The sequence below is a fragment of the Eumetopias jubatus genome, unplaced genomic scaffold (assembly GCF_037043125.1).
Source record: "Eumetopias jubatus isolate StellerSeaLion01/CBP00866 unplaced genomic scaffold, mEumJub1_p1.0 scaffold_6, whole genome shotgun sequence".
NCBI classification, from domain to species: domain Eukaryota; kingdom Metazoa; phylum Chordata; class Mammalia; order Carnivora; family Otariidae; genus Eumetopias; species Eumetopias jubatus.
Genome location: NW_028274812.1, coordinates 2,740,594 through 2,748,323, shown reverse-complemented (window position 1 = coordinate 2,748,323; position 7,730 = coordinate 2,740,594). Strand labels below are relative to the sequence as shown.

Below are 7,730 nucleotides of genomic sequence, written 5' to 3'. Positions count from 1 at the left end.
TTAGGTTCCCTCAGTAATAACGATCGGGGGGCAAAGCCACTCCGAGCAGGAGGCAAGATAGGCCTTGCTCATCATTCCTGACAGAATACAAATTAATGACAGAATGTCTCTAAACCAATTATTTTAAAATTTGTTCACAGTGCTTGTTTCTGTGCCCAGGTGCCTTTCCATATGGCCTGGGTAGAAAAATCTGGACCAAGAAGACAAAAATCCCAGTCTAGATCACATTGTGGTTGGAGGAGGCCAACAAGAAACAGTCAGTCCCATGTAGTATGTCCGTGACGATCAGGAGGGAGGACCGGGAATGCCAGGCAGGGTGTGGGGTTCTAGGCAGAGCTGCCGGAGGTCCGCGCAGGGAGCAAAGTCGTGCACACACTGGAGGTGGTGAGAGAGCTCAGTCACTCGGCCACCTGGGAGGAAGCGGTCCAGGCGGACAGCAAGTGCAGAGGCCTGGGGGTGTGCTGGGCGTGTGCTTGGGAGTGCACTGCGGGTGTACTGAGCATGTACTGGGGGTGCACTGGGGGTGCACTGAGCATGTACTGGGGGTGCACTGGGGGTGCACTGAGCATGTACTGGGGGTGCACTGGGGGTGTACTGAGCATGTACTGGGGGTGCACTGGGGGTGCACTGAGCATGTACTGGGGGTGCACTGGGGGTGCACTGAGCATGTACTGGGGGTGCACTGGGGGTGCACTGAGCATGTACTGTGGGTGCACTGGGGGTGTACTGAGCATGTACTGGGGGTGCACTGGGGGTGTACTGAGCATGTACTGGGGGTGCACTGGGGGTGCACTGAGCATGTACTGGGGGTGCACTGGGGGTGCACTGAGCATGTACTGGGGGTGCACTGGGGGTACACTGAGCATGTACTGGGGGAGCACTGAGCATGTACTGGGGGTGTACTGGGCGTGTACTGGGCATGCCCTTGGTTATATACGCAGATGTGTATTCATGCCTGTACTGGGTATATACTTGTGTATATATTTAACGGGCACCCGGGTGGCTCAGTCAGTTAAGTGTCTGCCCTTGGCTCAGGTCACAATCTCAGGGTCCTGGGATGGAGTCCTATGTGGGCTTCTGGCTCAGCGGGGAGTCTGCTTCTCCCTCAGCAACCGTCCCCCCCCCCAGCCCATGCTGTTTCTCTCAAATAAATGAATAAACTCTTTAAAAGAAAAAAAGAAAGAAAAGAAAAAAAGAGTTTAAAACTAACCAAAGAAAGAACAAAAAGAATAACAGAACAGTATGTTATCTCAGCTATAACTTACACTTGAGAGGCACATTGATGAGAGCAGAGCAGCTGTGAGGCAAAGATGTGCACATAAGTCACGGGGAGAGAGCCCTCCACGGAATATCTGCAGAAAATACAGATGGACTGAAAATATAGTAGAGAAAGACTGAACAGCAGTTACAAAGAGATAGATGAGTTAATGACTGTGTGGGGAAACGGGCCCTCTGTGGCGGGGGAGAGACAGTTTAAAGTCTCACTTCCCAAATACACAAAGCTAATTAGGGATAATTGAAAATCTTCATTGTAAAAAATGAAGTCATAACAACAAAAAGAAAATATAGCTGAATATTTATCTGACTCGGGTGGGGAATAGCTTTTTAAGCATAAAAAATGGAATAAATCACAAAAGAACAGATTTGTCTATATAAAATTTGAAGACTGTTCTTAATATCCTGAGGGGATGGTAAAGGTTTGCAATAATCACTTTTACATAACTTGTGTTATTATAAGGTTTGAAATACATGGACAAACCCAAAACTTAATTACATGAACATAATTATGAAATCTTCCCTTTCCTTTTTGCTTAGAAACAAAAACTTCTGCCTTTTTCCCTAGCCGCGGGGGGAGGGTCTTTTCAAACATGACATCGAAGCATTATCTATATATTTCATTATGTGTCTGTAACACTTTTGATGTTTTCGACTACATTTTAATGAACCATCTGTCCAAAAATTATTTTCAAAAATTGAGACATTAGTAATTGGGTAAATTATAGACTTGTTTATGCTTATATTATTGGTGGTGATTTAACGGTTGCCATCTGAGCTAAATGTTCCAAGACACAATGAGGCAGTTGCCCGTGTGGAAAAGGACCCCAGACAGGCAGCTCAAGATGATCAGGTTAACTATACAAGCGTGCCCTAACTTCCATAGAGCTCTTTGAGAGGACAGAAATGTACATTACTATGTAGCCTTGAGGAAAATTTTCAAGTGGATTGAAAACAAAACTAAACACAAAAGCTAGATGCCTTGGGGCCAGATAAGGGGAAGGGCAGGGTGGTGCAGGATACTCACAAAATACGGGATCAGGAAGATGGGGAAGAGCTGCAACCAGCATTCGAGCAGGTGACTCCCAGGTGATACATGGCCTGGATGTGAATAAAAAGGAGTGAAATCAACTTCCGGAAAGACCATGGCTGTGGGGTAGAAAGACCACAACGTCCAAGTCCAAGACCCAAAGTCCACACCCCAATTCCGTGATTTAATTATCCTGTGACCTGGGTTGATGGCCTCCCTTCTCTGGCCTTCAGTTTCCACCCAGAAATAAGAGTACCGGTATCGGGGCACCTGGGTAGCTCATTCGGTTAAGCATCTGCCTTCGGCTCAGGTCATGATCCCAGCGTCCTGGGATCAAGCCCCATACTGGGCTCCATGCTCAGAGGGGAGTCTGCTTCTCCCTCTCCCTCTGCCTGCCTGTCTGCCTACTTGTGATCTCTCTCTCTGTCAAATAAATAAAATCTTTAAAAAAAAAAATAAAAGAGTATCGGTATTGTAACCAATAGCCACTAACAACCACGTGTGTCTGGATGCCACAGCCCTATGGTGGTGACGGAGCCTCCTGAGCTCCCTGGACGGGTGGAAGGAGCATCTCCCACTTGTGCTACAAGCAGCCCAAACCCCAGATGATGTGAACCCAAAATCCAGGAAGGAAGGGTGGCCCAACTGAAGGAGTCAAAAGTCCCCAGAAGCCAGTCTGTGGCTCAGAAAGTGAGGGAGCTAAGCACTTGGAACGTTTGGAATAAGGGAGAATGAGTCTTACTGAGTTGAAAGGGCAGGGTCCTCAGGGGTCAGCCTTCACATGCTGGGAGCCGCCTCGTGAAACGGCATGTCAGCTGGGTGTGGAGGGACGGGGTTTTATAGGTCACAATCAGCCATCCAAATATTAATTTATGCTATCATTGTTGGTAAATGAGTATTCATACTTCAAGTCTTTCTCCGAAATTGTCTCCTGAGGATTTTCTGCATTCTTCCAAGGCCATATGGTGGACCGTTGTGCAGGGACTATTATCCAAGGGCGGGGGGGGCGGGGATCGGTGCCACTAGCACCGTCCTGTGCCTACACAGCCCTATGCAGCGCCCCCGCCCCCCGAGGCCGATTTGTACAATGCTTCCCTTAAATCCACACTGGACATCATTAGGAGCCTTATAACAATTACCTAAGTGTGTTATACTTTCTTTCACACGTTTCCTGATGCTTTATGCCACCTGTTCGCTCTTCTGACCTACAATCAAACGATCTGAGAACAGAAACCTTGATTTTCAAATTTATCTCTAACACCTACAGAATGCCTGAGAACTTACTTAATGAATTAATAATATGAATTATTGTTGTATTATATCTTAAAAGCTGCTTCCATCACGGAATGCTCAAAGCTCCTTTCAGGTGGGACTATGTGCCAAGTGGTCTAAGGGCGAGCGAAGGTCAGGAAACAGATAGGCAACTGACCGGCTGGTGGAAAGGAAGGTGTCATGATTTACTTACTGAGAAGTGTTCACAGTTTAGACATAGACTGGGTCCAGCCTAGGAAGAACCAGACCATGAACCAGAGGATGAGAGGATGTTTTCACATTGGTTGGCAGTATTAATGGGGATATATTAAGGATTAAGTAAATTGCATTTTTTTTAAAGATTTTATTTATTTATTTGAGAGAGAGAATGAGAGACAGAGAGCATGAGAGGGAAGAGGGTCAGAGGGAGAAGCAGACTCCCTGCTCAGCAGGGAGCCCGATGTGGGACTCAATCCCGGGACTTCAGGATCATGACCTGAGCCGAAGGCAGTCGCTTAACCAACTGAGCCACCCAGGCGCCCTGTAAATTGCATTTTTTTAAGAAAAGATAAAATTTGGTTTCACCTCTCAACAGACCAACCTCTTGAATAGAATAATCATTGAATACATACAAAATACCAAACAACTACCCAGAGGCTCTGAGAGTAAATTAAAACAAGCAGATTTTGGAAGGGAGACACAATTTGGAAGAAATGCCACATTGTGAGTTTCTTGTTCTATGACCTTTAGCCATAGTAACAGGATGGTATGGCTGAAAACTACGATCAAACCCCACAGAGACTTCTGTTCAGCCAGGATGGAGCAATAGAGGCTAGATTTACCCTCCTATCTAAAACAAAAAGATGCAAAAATATATTGTTCAAAATATGTGGAACAATGGCTATGAGTCATATTTTGTTTCTTCGCATGGCTGCCAATTCGGATTAGATGCTGGACATTTCAGCTCAGGACAGAAATCCCACCAACCATTTATTTGAGAGAAGGGAATCAGATAAGATGAGCCCGAAGACTTCCCCACATTATTACCTGGAGAGAGTCTGCTCGTGACAGAGCAGGAAGCAGAGTCCAAACAGAGCTTAGTGGTCCCCCTGAATTGAGGAGACAGAATTTGGCATTTGGGAAGAATTTAGGATTTGGGAAGATTTGAATTTCTGATTTTAAAACCAATGAAGAAGGAGCTCCAGAAATATGAAGAAATGCACCCTTGAAAATGTGGCTGATACTTATCTGTTCATGTATATGGGGAGTGTACCAGAGGCCAGAGAAAGAGCCATTGTAAAGGAGCACAATCCATGGAGCTCACATGGGGCTGAGAACAGGTCATACTTTCCCCAGCCTGAGTTGAAAGAGCTCCTACCACGTGAGCATCAGTAAAGTCCTCAAAAGGGTACTGCCTCAGTAATAGGAATAAATTATCCCTAGACTAAAGGCTGTCCTGAGCCCACATCACAGGGTTTTAAAGCAAGCTTTGAAGAGATTACACTAATTACAAGAAACTAAACTGCATCCCCGAACAACACTCAACAATACTGAAACAACAAAATTCAGCACCCAACAATGTTAAATTTAAAATGTCCAACATCCAATCAAAACTTTCTAGTCATGCAAAGAAACAAGAAAATACAAACAACGCAGTAACAACAGAAACAGACCCATAAATACAGAAAACTCATAAATACAGAGAATTCATTGGGGAGGAAGATGGGGGGATGGGCAAAATAGGTGAAAGGGATAAAGAGGTACAAACTTGTAGTTATCAAATAAGTAAGTTATAGGGGTGAAAAGTGCACCATAGAGGACATAGGCCATAAGATTGTAATAACATATGGTGACAGATGGTAACTATACTTACTGTGGTGAGCATTTCATAACATACAGAATCGTTAAATCACTGTGTTGTACACCTGAAAATAACATAATATCATATGTCAACTACACTTCAATTAAAAAATTTGAATTTAAAAAAACAGGAAAATATGACCCATAATCAGTAGAAAAATCATCAAAGAAACAGACTCAGAAATGACAGAGATGAGGGGTGCCTAGGTGGCTCAACTGGTTCAGGGTCCCTCTCTTGATATCGACTCAGGTCATGATCTCAAGGTCGTCGGATCAAGTCCTGTGTCGGGCTCTGTATTGGGCATGGAGCCCGCTTAAGATTGTCTCTCTCCCTCTGCCCCTCGTGTGCTGTGTCCCTCTCTAAAGAAAGAAAGAAAGAAAGAAAGAAATGACAGAGGTAATAGAAATAACAGAAAAAGATATTAAAACTGCAATTATAAATATGTACCATATGTTTGAGAAGGTAGAAGAAAGCATGAATGAAATGAGGAGAAAAACCAAAGTTATGAGAAAAAGATCCAATGGGACTTCTGTAGATGAAAAACTTTCAAAATTGGCACAGATAACAGAAAATCTAAATAATCCTGTATCTGTTAAAGTCACTGAATTAATATCAAAAAGACTTTTGATGTCTGGCCCAGATAGTTTTAGTGTTGAATTCAAATATTGTAGAAAAAAAGTAGTATAAATGTCACCTAAATTCTTCCAGAAAACAAAGGAAGGGGACGCCTGGGTGGCTAAAATGGTCGAGTGTCTGCCTTCGGCTTGGGTCATGACCTCCAGGTCCTGGGATCAAGCCCATGTCGGCTCCCAGCTCAGCCTGGAGTCTGCTTCTTCCTCTCCCTCTGCCCTTCCCCCTGCTTGTGCCCTCTCTGTCGCTCTCTCTCTCTAATGAATAAATAAAATCTTAAAAAAAAAAGAAAACAAAGGAGAGATAAACACTCCAATTACTTCATGAGTCCGATCTAACATTAATACCAAAACCCTACAAAAACATTAACAGAAACAAAAAATAGGAAGAAAAGTACAAATCAGTAACCCTCATAAACACACATATTCTGAACAAAATATTAGCAAGTATAAATTAAACATGTATGAAAAGAAGAATGTATTTTTAAGTTGGGTTTATCTAAGAAATTCAAGATTGGTTTAACGTTGATCAAAATCAACCACCCTGTTAGTAAACAAAAAGTAAAAAAAGGTAATTTCCAAGTTAATAGAAAAAGAGAAGGAAACCCACATGATTGTTTTAATAGGTTCTGAAGAAGCATTTGACAAAGTTCAATATCCATTCACGATTAAAGGAAAAAAACCCTCAGAAATGGATGAGAGCATCTTCCATCTGATGAAAAATCTGCAGCTAATGACCATCCTTAATGGTAAATTATTAAATACTTTCCCCTTAGGAGCACAAAATAAGACAAGGATACTTTATCTCATCACTTTTATTCAACACTGTCCTGGTGATTCTAGAAAGCGCAATGGGCAAGATAAAGAAATGAAAGACGTAACTGTATAAAAGAAGAAAAAAACTATTTGCAGATGACATAACTGCATATACAGAAAACCCTAAAGAATCTATGAAATAACGGTAACTAATAAATGAATTTAAAGTAGTACTAGATTATTACATTAATAACATTTATATTTTTAGCCAACAATTGGAAAATTAAATTTAAAACAAGTCCACTTATAATACCATCTAAAACAAAATATTTAAGAACAAATTTAGCAAAAGATATATAAGACTCTACACTAAAAACTATAAAACACTATAAAGAAAATTAAAACCTCAGTAAATGGAGAGATACATCATCCTCACTGATTGGAAGACTCAGTACTGTTAGGATGTCATTTCTTCTCAAATTGATCTGTATACTTAGCACAGTAACTCAATTACAATCAAAATCTCAGATTTTTAAAACAAAAATTGGTAAGTAGATTCCAAAATTTATATAGAAATTCAAAGAACCTAGAATATCCAAAGAAATCCCTTAAGAGAAAAACCAAGTAGGAGGGCTTAAACTTCCTGACTTTAAGATTTGCCATAAAGCTCCAGTAATCAATACAGTATGATAGGGGCAAAATGACCCACAAAGGGATGGAATAGAATGGAGACCCCATTAATAGACGTTTATTTATATAGTCTCCCAATTTTCAACAAAAATGCCAGAACAATCCCCAGAGCAAGAGAGAATCCTTTCGACAAATCGTGTTGAAATAACTGGATTTCCATTTTGTAGGAAAAGGAAACTTGACTCCTTGTCATACCGTATACAAAAATTGATTTGCAATAGATCACAATTAAAACCAT

At 41.9% G+C, this 7,730-nt stretch overlaps 1 long non-coding RNA gene across 1 annotated transcript; it reads right to left on the bottom strand.

The window, feature by feature from the left end:
* Nucleotides 1–1,274: 1,274 nt before the first annotated feature.
* Nucleotides 1,275–5,473, bottom strand: LOC114209191 (uncharacterized). The gene is made up of 3 exons (XR_003609278.2): nucleotides 5,430–5,473; nucleotides 2,303–2,376; nucleotides 1,275–1,352 (listed from the first exon to the last, which is right to left on the bottom strand). It is a non-coding gene; the product is annotated as an uncharacterized LOC114209191 (long non-coding RNA).
* Between the last annotated feature and the right edge of the window lie 2,257 nt (nucleotides 5,474–7,730).